The following is a 10,386-nucleotide window of genomic DNA, read 5'->3' on the forward strand; positions in this document are numbered from 1 at the left end:
GTATGCGGCTCTCCCGAATTGACACGTATTCCGTGCGAGCATAGCTTTTGAGGGTTAAAGCGCGAGATCACGTGCGGTGTATAATGCCTTCCAGATGGCCCTTTACACGCAATTCAAAAATGCCATAGCCACATTGGTTGATTTCATTATTGTCTTGCGTGTGAATATTACTCGATTTGATTTTGATCAAACTATTGCCTGAGTGTTTCGAGCTCTGCGTATGACCTTTATCTGTGACATTGTGATAAATAATCCAGGTGGAAAGGAAACAAATCTATGATTGGCTTGTATATTTCGACAAGCTCCGAGCACAGAGTGCTTCAGGATGCAAGAGCCATGAGCAAAACGTTGCGCGTTTAGCGCAAGGATTTGTACTCTAGTGATTCGCTGGTACGTTAACAACTAAATAATGTGGCCATTGATCCCGCACTTCATCATCATCTGTACATAATCATCATCACATGGTGTTCCTCGTATTCATCGTTTGTGGAAACTCATCTTGATGTAGTTCTCTGCTTTGGGTGTGATCGGTTCGCCGCGTCTTCAAGGCGTCGTAAAGGCGTGTTCACTGCTACGTGACAGATGGTGGAGGGGCTGGGTAATAATAATAATAATAATAATAATAATAATAAAAATTGATCACGAAATAATAATATAATCTGTGCAAGTTTGCGCTCTCATATTTTTTAACGTCGAACAACGCGCTAACTACTTCTATGAAGGCACGCTTAATTTCGTGCTATAATCTATTCCTATGAAAGCGACGAATAATTTTTTAAGGCGAAAGTCTCAAGTGTCTCCTTTCGCGGCCCCTTGAGCGAAACACTGCCAGGTGAATAAAGTGGTTAAAAAAAGCCACGTGTCTACGTCACTAATGACGCCACATTGTAACGTTACCATGTGCCGTCATCGTGACTATGGATATTCGAAATTGTGACGTCCCGTGACATGATATGCCAGTAATAATAATAATAATAATAATAATAATAATAATAATAATAATAATAATAATAATAATAATAATAATAATAATAATAATAATAATAATAATAATTGTTGGGGTTTAATGTCTCAAAACCACGATATGGTTATCAGAGACGCCGTAGTGGAAACCGCCAGAAATTTCGACCGCCTGGGGTTCTTTAACGTGCACGTAATCTAAGTAAACGGGTCTTTATCATTTTCGCCTCCATCGAAAATGCGGCCGCCGCGGCAGGGAATGGGTCTCGTGACCTAGACATCGTAGGCCGACGTCGTCGCTTTGTCAAAGGTCGGCCGAACCCGGAGCTAGTAAAACATTATATGAGGTGCAGAATGCATCGGGGAAAGGGGGGAGGAGCGCCCCCCTCCCCCCCCCCTCTTGCTGCCCCGGTGCGTGCGACTATGCTTACTTTCTCAATTAATGAATGAAGCTTTGTTCCCACTGAACTGTTGTACACTGGAGGAGGGTGAGAAAAATGCCGTAGAAAAACGGCTTGGGAAACCTCATCCCCCCCCCCCCCCCGCTTACAAGCAGCGGGACAAGTCGGCAAACCATACATTAAGGAGCTATATCAGAAAAGCCAATAAAGGCATAACTTTTAGGCAGCATGCAGTACATGCAATAGACGCCGCCGACGCGTATACATTAAGCAATGCGTGAGGTATGCTATCAGAAAATTGTCAGCAAGAAACAAGCTGCCGAAGTTATCCACTCGCAAGAGCATTTTTTCCGCTTCTACGTAGCTGCACGTTTTCCTCTCTTCAATCTTCCGCAATGCGAGTTGCGCGAATCTTTTATCGAAGTCACGCGACCTTTCAGCGGTAAGCACTCGCCTATTCTGGTTGCAGAGATCACCGCAACCAACGGCAATGCGCGGGCTCGTGATTGCGATCGCGTGGAATCCACACGCCGAGGTCAAGTGCCGGAAGCCTTTACACGTTTCTGGCACAATGAATGCAATCAGCCCTACGCCGATTGGGTGTCATTGCAGCTCGTGTGTAATGGGCAACTGGACGATAATACGCTGGAAGCACCTCGCGCCCGTAATTGGCGTACGCGCGTTTCTATGGTACACCTTTTTTTTCTTGCGCTGCGTTTCCTTGCGGAGACCTATTGCTTCTGGTTAACCCGAATATGCGATATTCGGATTACGCTGAGTGACCTACTTTTCGAGACAACCATTTAGTCGGCGACTGTGTAGTGAATTTTTTTTTAGTACACACTGCAGGCCGAAGACCATGCAGGACTAACAGGGACAGTTGCATCGAGTTGGTGCAAATTCATATTTGAAGAAAGCGCGAAAAAAACCACAACATAGAGAAATCAATATGTCCGTCGATATTCCCGTAAAATCTTGATGCGTGCACAGTGGTAATCCTGTCCTGTCCCTTCGCTTCCCTGTGTTGTGGTTTCTTTTGTGCTTTCTTCAAGTATGACACACAGGAGGGGCAAATTAAAGGAAGACAATGAACGAAATTGAAAAAAATCTTCTAGAACAGATTATTGTAAACATTACTATTGAAATACAAGCACAGACTAACAAACAGGATTAAATATGCATATGTGTAATAATAACTGTTGGGGTTTAGCGTCCCAAAACCACGATGTGATTACGACAGACGCCGTATGGTGGACTGCTGCGATTTCGACCACCTGCGGTTCATTAACGTGCACCTAAGTCTAGGTACACGGGCCACAAGCGTTTTCGCCTCCATGGAAAATGCGGCCGCCACGGCCGGGATTCGATCCCGCAACCTTCGGGTCGGCAGTCTAGCGCCATGACCACTGTCCACTATGGCGGGTCAGTATGCATGTCTCGAAAATTTGTAGAAATTCTTGCACAAACATTTGTAAAAACACTCTAATTAACATAAAAGCAAACAAACACAAAATAGATATTGCGTTGTCATAATGTAGACAAGTATATGGCAATATCGACAATGAAGTTTACACGAAATGATACGTGGGCTTTTAAAAGTCAGGAAAGCCACGTTCTGAAAAACTTTTGAAGGCATTGCCGTCTATTCGCTAATTGTTCGCGAAAAAAAAATGAGTGTCTGAAAGGGTTAGTACGTGCTGTATATGGTGTCAGATCGTGATTGTTGCCGTGCCTGCCCTGCCGGTAAGCCGTTGGAGAAATGCATTTACATGGATTAATATCCTCTTCAGACGCGAATTATGATAGACTGTCTGCAATGTGTCAAACTTACACAACATAATTCCAAGTTACTCGATGTTGTAATTGAAGCAAAAAAAAGTAGGTGATATGTTGTTTCGTGTAAGTTTTATTAATTAATCGTAATTAGGATGTAATTAAATATCTATATATTACGCCGTTGTCTTCCATTTTTGCATAAAGAGAATGAAATCTTAGGCTCAAAGTGCATGAGCGCATAGTTCTTGGCTGTATTTGTATTGAGCAAAAAAAAAAAAGAAGAAGACGAAGAATTGGTAGTATTGAGGTTGTTCCTGGAACGCGACCCGTTCAACGAATCGTCCAACGTTGTACTGCCTTCACTGAAGCGACTGGTTACGGTCATACGCAGCATAGAGTTTCCTAAAATGACCTAGAGGGAACTCTGGCGCTGCGATCGTTCAGCCACCATGGGAATGATGGGTAGTACACGGATTTGCCTAGTCTTCGTGCTTGTGGGCTTCGAACGCACTTGTGGCTTTGTTTATTGCTATGTTTTGGTTTTCTTTCGAATAAAAGAATGGATCGTTGTGAACTTCGTGACCAGATTTGAATCGGTGAGCCTAAAGAAGTTAAAGTGGTGAAGTGAAACTGCTGATTTTTGCTGAACTTCGTTTTGCGACAAAGCGGATGCAGGCGACGCGGAGCCAAACGGAGCCGAAAGAACGAAGTTTAGACAAATCCGTGTACTACCCATGATTCCCATGCTGGCTGAAGCGCGATGCTTTGCAGCTCCCATAGACACTAGCGCCAGAGTTCCCTCTAGTAAGTATTGTAGGAAACTCTATGATACGCAGCGCATCGAGTTAAAGTCAAGACACATTGATTATGCAGGAGGTTCAGTTCATTCAATGAGCAATGTCTCTTCCTTTTTCTTGGCCACTAATCCAAAGAACTGGCAAAAAAAGAAAATCAGGCGAAGCTTGCACTAAGCCGCGCAAGGCTTGAAACGGCAAAACTGGATGATTCTGAAGACTAATTCACCTCCCCCCCGCAAACTCTTTTACAGGAAGTTCTCGATGAAAATATCTCGTGTGAGTCACCACTTTCAGTAAAAATGTCCTTACTGAATTGCAGCCACTGATAACTCACATTTGAAGGTTCGAGATCAAAAGGCGCCAACTAGAGCACCAAATATGTGAGATATTGGTGTTAAAGAGCACTGAAACCATGGTCAAAAAAGCCATTTATACGCTAACAAACTCATGTCTACTCACTCAGACTCAGATATAGCCGAGAGTCTCAGTTTGAGTGAGTCCTAGTGAGTAATATTTTGGTGAGTTTGAGTCCGAGTGACTCCGGCTGAGAAAAATTTCACTGAGTCTGAGTCCGAGTGAGTCCAGTTGCGGAAAATTTTGGCGAGTTTCAGTCTGAGTGAGCTCTAAGGGCAAAATATTGTCACGGTTATGGAAAGGTGACTCAGGCACGGGCACTGAAATGACACCCAATGGAGGAAGACGACAACGTTGTTGTGGTGGGTTTGAGTCTGGGGCTGCCCTGTTGGCCTACGATCCTTTCCGCTCTGTGCAGCATTAACTCGATCAATTTCAACTGAATAAATCATTTCCGTAACATCCTTTTGGTGAGGGTTGCGGGTCTTTCAACAACCGGCTCTGGATCTCGGCAGCGGACGCCACCTTAGCCCAGCCACGATGCCTGAAGACGGAGCGCAGTTCTCGCAGTCCGCGCCAGCTCCGTCACCTGTAATCCCTTCCCATCTTCTCGACCTTCCCATCACTCGATGTAATCCCTTCCCATCACTCGATTTCATGAGTGAGTCTGAGTGAGCTCCACATTTTTTGCTGACCTATGGCTTTAGCTAGGTGATGCTAGGTTGTTTCTACGTTGATTCTCAGCGCGGAGAGGTTCGAGTTAAACCAGTCACAGACAAGACACGGATGTCCAAACTCCAGAGGCAGAACCTCGCTCTGAAGCCAAGCGTTCGCGCCTCCTATAGATCTACGGGAACGTCGTCGTTGGTCCTAGGCATTCCATCGCTTCGTGGTCTTGTCGCAACTTCCGTTGCCTTTCCCGTTCCCTAGTATTCTCTCCTTGTACGTACTCGGGGTCTTTAGCTCGCCGCCGTCGCTTCGCAGCCATTTGTTGGGCTAACTGTTTCCTTGTTCATTTTTAGTGGACCAGTGGTGAGTAGTGGGATTTACCCACTTTCTGTGGTGTATACCCTTTTATGATGATGATAGTTTTTCGGTGCGGTGTGAAAAGGAAAGATTTGCTGAACAGCTTCGCTATCAAAACAAGTTGCCTCCAAATACGTGGACACTATACGCCTCAGTGGGGTATACTCTGGCACTGAGATAACTGGTCTGTATTAAATCGAGGAGCACAACGCACGAGACTGACGTAATGGCCGCGTAGCGATGAAAGCTCGTCCTCCCTGCGTGGAGAGAGCCTAATCGCCTCTGCAGGCGTTTTCATGAAGTTGCTCTCTCTCTCCTTTAAGTGTGTAATCTGATCTTAACGTTATCGACAATGGTAAACCACCGTCAAGCAGTCATGCCCTGTCAACTGACACAGAGATACAATCAACGGCATGGAATATGACAGTACTGTTGAACGGAACACCTTATATTTTTCATCGCAAATACGAACATAGTTAATCAAATTTATACATCTGGAACTCCTGAACTCAAGTTGAGTTTCGGCAGCGGTTCATGTGTCGGGTAGTGTTACGGAAGTTCGTGTAAGAAAACCGAATATGTGGGTACAAACGCGGTATGCAATCGCGCTAGATATAAGCCTCGCAAATGCGTCTAGATGTCACCAGAGCCATTGTCACAGTTTCTTCCTCCGGTTGATTGTCATCGATGGCAGGGCGATGGGAGGAGTGTGTGTGTGCATGTAGTGCAATAAGACCGAACATAATAAAGCTTAATAATGGTTCCACCGCAGGCCGAAGCTACATCGGGATAAAAGCTACACACAAACGCACTCCGGTGGAGTTGATATGCCTCCAGGTTGTTACTGCAAGGATGGACCTTGGCCTTACTTGCTCGCTTGGTGCGTTGGTCCTCCGGTCACGAGGCCGGGGGCTCAAGCGGCTGAGGAGCTGTATAAGGTGTGAAAAACGCTGTAGCTTTGCGCGTTATAAGGCCGACTGTCCTTGTATGGGTGTTTGGCTGTGTGCGCGGAGGGTCGGGCGGCTAACGCACTTATCGTCTTCTGAGGCTTTCTGTCCGATCGTGGCTTATGTTTAGGAATCATTGCCCTCAGGGGATTATCCGGCATGAGTTGTCATTAGGCTGAGTACAACTCCACAGCTAGCAGAGTAATAGAAGTGTGCTCTGATAACTTAGCTTTCGTTCTTTTTCTACGTCACCATACATGCACATTGGATAACCTGTTTCTGAGTTCCAAAATTATTTCCTTATTTAATATGTGGAGATTTTCGTGATTTTCTTTACGAACGGAGCTACTATCTCTCGGAAATATCTCTAGAGTTAAGAAATGGTCTTTGCGTTGTGTCTGTTGGCGAAAAAAGACTCATGGCATGTTTCTATATAGTTCTCAGGACTGCAAAGTGACATTCGGGAGTATCCGCTATTTCTCTATTACGAGAAGGCCCGAAGTCGCTCGTGGAACTGCGATACGTGTGCGTAGTCATCTAGCCAATAGTCTTTAAAGTCGCTCTTCCGACGTACGGGGAAAGTCGTCTGAAATGGTCGCAGAATATGCATATTTTTCGTGTTAATGAATTGGTAACATTAAGCTTGGACGACATTGTCTGGCCCACATTCTTTAAAAAAATGTAGTAGAAAGTTAGTAGCTGCAGCATTTACTACCAGCATGTGAATTTTACTACATTCATCTAACGTTTTGCTACAATAGAAATATATGCGAGGTAGTAGACGTTGTCATTACTAATCAGCGGGTCAGGTTTAGTAAATGTTAATACATGCCTACGTGACAGGTTGCTAAAGGCGCCTATGGTATGTTATGTTGTGATTGTGACACTCTTGTGCAAAAGAAAGGCGGACGATGCTTCTCTTGATTATATTCGAATAACAGTTTTGTGGTTTGCCATGTCGCCCGCATATGCAAGAAGTCACAAGTATGAACCTGAGTTAAAAACATCGATTATATGTTTATGAATGAATGTGCCCAGATGAGAACAACACACGGTCCCGGTGACCATTCTCGATGAAGAAAAGATGTTCGTCTAAATAAATAAATAAATAAATAAATAAATAAACACGTACTTCGGCCACGAAGCCCAAGTTCCGGTCAATTTTAGATATCTGAATTTTGAGCGCACCTAGATCGACCTATAGGAGGCAGCACCGTCGCCGCGTTAGTGTGGAGAGGCGGTCGGCGGCGCGTATACAAATGCACACAGCGTCGTTTCGTTGTGAGCTGTTTCAGCCGATTGTGGGCGAATAAAATGCGTTGATTGCAGCTTACTGGTAATATATACGCTCTTCATTGTTGAATCGATGCACGAAGATCATCCAACGTCGTTACTATTACTAGTGAGAGAAGCGCAATCTGCCTATGAAAGGTATGCTCGCCCTGGGTGACAGTCTGCGCTTAGGCACTATACGATGTTTTTTGTTGTTTTCTCTGTACGTGTTTACCTTGTGTTCTGTGTACTACGCACTGCTGTAGCACGACTAATTTACTTAAGTGTTTACTTCTTGTTCATCTGTATACCAGCCCATATTCCTGTGCAATGAGTTCAGTAGCACTGTTCACGCGAATGCGCATATTTACGCAGGTAAGAGTTTAGCACACAGCTTTCATCGATTGATTAAGTGCACGACAATGATGCAACAAAGGTCCGGTTATTTTATGTAACAAGTGTCTTTTTTTTTTCAAACTAATAATGTCCGCTGCCTTCCATCAATTTATAACAACTCCACACAAACGCTCAAGATAATGCAAAAAAAGGATGTTTTGCGTGACAATATACGACAAAAATCTAAGGCACGCCGTCGGGATTCATTTTAAACATCTGGGTTGATAATAATAATAATAATAATAATAATAATAATAATAATAATAATAATAATAATAATAATAATAATAATAATAATTAATCAATCAATCAATCAATCATTTATTTAACGTGCCCAGGAACAACCGTGAGGTCTTTGTGCAGGCGCACGCAAAAATAAAATCAATAAAATAAACAATACAATACAGACAGTCTTCAGAAATAAAAAGAGCAAAAACACGTAGACAAAGAGAAATGAACACTAAAGGGGAGGAGTAAAATAAGACAATATGAGAAATATTGAAGGGGAATAAAAAATTAGATTGCACATATACAACTATGCGGAAAGACGGAGAAGGGAAGACTTTGTACACTGTGCCATACTATGTCAAAACAGTGCAAAGCTCGGATAAAAACAGTGATTGTGGACTATGAAAAACGTCAAGATCAAGAAAATTAATATTATAAAGACTTTGTATTCTGTGAACGGTAGAGTGTTGGAAGAAGCAGGCGGGTACATGAAACGGTCTGTTCTCTCTGGTTAACTTACGCGGAATTCGAAAATTAACACAATTGAGAAGTACAGGGCAGGATATGAAACCGTGGACTAGCTTGTAGAGAAATAAGAGATCAGAACGATTTCGTCGGCAGTGAAGTGATGGCAGTGATAATGACTCAGCAGTATTTGAACGAGATCCAGAGTCATTTTAGCAAAGCGATGGTTATATATGCTGAGGAATTTTTTCTGGACTCGTTCAATGGTGTTACCGCTGGATTGAGCAATGCCATTCCATATCACGGACGCATACTCAAGTTGCGGAAGACATATTGCCGTGTACAATTTGTGTAGGGCCATGGGAGACCTGAATTCTCGAGATATTCTACAAACACATCCGAGAGAACGAAGGCCCCGCATAGCAGCACGCTTAACGTGAGAAGAAAAGTTTAACGCGCTGTCAACAACAACACCAAGATCACTGATTTCATAAACCTTGCATAACGGCACAGAATTGACAAAGTATTGAAATGACACGCTAGATGTTTTGCGAGTGATAGACATGAATTTTGTCTTTGCGGTATTTAGAGAAAGGTTATTGCCGTTGCACCATTCGGAAAAGAACACAAATCTGACTGCAACAAGCGACAGTCGTTAACTGAATGAATTTCCTTAAATATCTTGATGTCATCGGCATACAAGAGGAAAGAAGAATTACGAATGACAAAAGAAACATCATTAACGTAAATTAAAAATAGGAGTGGGCCTAATACCGACCCTTGAGGGACCCCACTAGTCACTTTATACAAAGAAGAGGTTTGGCCATTTACGGCAACATAACAAGATCTATTGAGCAGATAGCTGTGCAAGAGATTCACAAATCGACAAGTCAACGTCAAAGTTCGCAAGTTTAACCATAATCAGTGTGTGGCTGACTACGTCAAAAGCCTTGCTCAGGTCACAGTAGATTACGTCAACCTGTCCTCTCTGAGAAATAGGTGTGGAGATCTGCGTCATGAAACTAGCAAGATTGTGGTAGTTGAGCGGCCAGCAAGAAAACCATGTTGATTTGGAATCAGTGAGTTTTTCACACTAAAAGACAATATTTTGTGAAGAGCCAGTTCGAAGATCTTTGATGTGGCACATAGTAGAGAAATCGGGCGATAATTAGAAACACTGTCTTAGAGCCCGACTTAAATACTGGGAAAACACGAGCAGTTTTCCACATGCTAGGAAATGTGGAAGTGTCCAGGCAGTTATTAAATATCGTAGTCAGTACTGGGGACAAATATAGTACCATATGCTTTTAGTATGGCGGAGGGGATGCCATCTGGGCCACATGATAAGGATGGTTTTAAGCGCTTAATGCATTCGCTGATAAGATTTTCATCCAGCGACAAAGCACTGGATGAGCTAACTGCCTTGGGCTGTTGTCTGATATCAGTGCTTGGAGTCTGAGGCCTTATAAACGGATGAGAAATGTGTGGCAAAACAGTCAGCGACGGCATGCACTTCTACCCCATTTGAGTCTAGTAGTCCTGAAGGACTCTCCGCTTTTGCTAGACCGTTTACGCACATACTTCCCAAAACTCAGCCGGCCTGATCAGAGGCGCTTTTTCTAAGAATTGAATGTACGAACTATGATCCCGTTTATATAGGCGTTTAGAGAGAGGTTCGAAAAAAGCTGACTCTTCCCTTCCACTCGCTGGATGGAGAACATTTAGATTTCCTGTGTGCGTGATCTTTTGCTTCAGTGCACTGAT

This window comes from Rhipicephalus sanguineus, chromosome 10 (assembly GCF_013339695.2).
Source record: "Rhipicephalus sanguineus isolate Rsan-2018 chromosome 10, BIME_Rsan_1.4, whole genome shotgun sequence".
NCBI classification, from domain to species: Eukaryota; Metazoa; Arthropoda; class Arachnida; order Ixodida; family Ixodidae; genus Rhipicephalus; species Rhipicephalus sanguineus.